Genomic DNA, 2,147 nt, shown 5'->3' with positions numbered 1-2,147 from the left:
AGTCATGGGAATATTATGAGTCATGATACTCAGATCTGCTCCTTTTAGCTCGCCTAAGGACCATACAAACACATCAGAGAATTTCCTTAAGAAATTCATGAAATTAGTCTCTTCCTCCTTACTTAGGTTGTCCATTATGTACACATGTTGAGGCTTGACCCCTTCCCTTGCCAAGTTGACTTCCTTAACTTTAGCTAGTCCTTTAATGGGTTCACTTGTTTGGCCTTTCTGCTTGGTTCCCACTAACACCACTATTCAATCACTCTTCTTAAACTTCATGAAGCGCTTGGGAAAATCCTAGGGTTTCTTCTGTTGGCTATCTTCTAAAGACTTCAGCTATTTCCTTCTCTCTTCCTTTAGGCTCTTTCGCCTTAGGTGGATTGGGAGGTCGACCCCCCTTGGTGCATTTGGTCCTATGTGATCAAGGCATTTTGGGGTCACTATTAGAGCTTACCTCTGATTGGAGTTGTACTCATAATCCTCACTGGAAGAGGATGTCTCCCTTGGTGGTCATAGCTTTGAGGGCTTACTCCAGTCTAAATAATGATGTGGTGCCAGGTTGGACTAATCCCACTTACTCATAATCTACTACCTCTAGGTATTCTAGTCAAGTGTGGTTGGACTAATCCCACTTACTCATAATCTACTACCTCTAGGTATTCTAGTCAAGTTTGGTTGCAATCTACCTTGACAACTCCTTCCTTCACTCTAAAAGCATTAACCTCTCGAGGTTTAGAGTTTGCTCTAACTTTCTCAATCACTCTTCCATCTATATCATATTCTATGGTCTCCACTTCCTCTTCGCTTTCCTCATTGATGGAATAACAGTCTTTGTACTCATCATCAGAATCCTCATACTTAGACTGTGGGTTGTTTTTAGGGTTCTTGTCCTTAAGTTTTTCCTCACTTGTAACGAGAGCCGAGTTGTATAATAGGTTTAAGTCATGCACCTTAGTCCATTGCTACTCGCTCTCCATGAGATACTTGAGGGGCATTAGATTTATAGACTTGGGTTGCCAACTAGCTCACTTGATAGGTACTCAAGGATTCTATGGAGTTCCAATTCGGACATGATAGGTGATTGGTGTTGGTCACCTGATGGAACTTTTGGCCATCATGCATAGGGGCATTGTGGGTAGGTTAGAAGTTGTGGCTTTGTTGGGTTTGCTAGATGAGTCTACAGCTTGCCTCTATTCATCCTCATCATCCAAGAATGGAAAATCAATGGTTGTTGACACATGCATCTAGTTGCGCTTATCCTTAGGACAAGGAATGTGCTTAGTTAGAGGTCCATAATTGCTTCTAGCCTTTGAGTCACCTTACAGCATGGAAAAGATGGCATTGAAGCCCACTGGTAAGGTTTTCCAAGTGTCCATCTCTACTCGAACTACTTTTGATCTATTTCGTAAGAATATTAGGCCATTACCCTAGTCCTCTATCACTCAAACATTCCTCATCTAAGGTTTTCCTAGTAGGATATCATAATCCACGCCCTTTATGACTATGAAGTTAATGGAGAATTGAATTTCCACTATCTTTAAAGGGCAATACTTCAGAACTCCAAAGAGTCTAACCTTCATCCCATTTGCTAGAGTGACATTGAACTGTGTAGTTTCTACGAGTGGGTTTCCCTAAGCTTGTAGGATTGCATGGCTAAGTACATCAACTCTTGCTCCTATGTCTACTATCCCCTTTTGCACTGTATCTCCTAGAGGGCAATGACAGATAAAACTGCATGCATCTCAGTGCCTTCCCAAAAGGCATTCACTTGTGGGGACTTAAACATTGGGTTCAGCATTAGGCTTGGTATGTGCATCACAACATCATGGTAGGACAAGTCTTGCGGTTCATGTCTATCTTTTTGTTCTACCCATTGCTTCAACACTTGCCATAGTGTAGGGTTTTGCCAAAGCAATTCTCCCAGTGGCAACATTAAAGGAGTTGATATAAATGTGGGAGAAAATTTCTAACCATCTTTCTTTCCTTTGCTTCATGGGCTTCCTACCAATGCTCTTGGGAAGTTCCTCCATTGATGGAATCTATGTTCTACCTATGCAGTTGTGCATGTGGTGATGTTGCCTCTCTTGCTCTCAAGTACATGGGAGAGACTAGTGGGCTCATGGATGAGAGTTCATTGATCTCAACCT

Source organism: Lygodium microphyllum, chromosome 25 (genome assembly GCF_053477565.2).
Source record: "Lygodium microphyllum isolate KBCC chromosome 25, Lygodium_microphyllum_v1.1.10, whole genome shotgun sequence".
NCBI lineage: Eukaryota > Viridiplantae > Streptophyta > Polypodiopsida > Schizaeales > Lygodiaceae > Lygodium > Lygodium microphyllum.
This window is presented reverse-complemented; position numbering follows the sequence as displayed.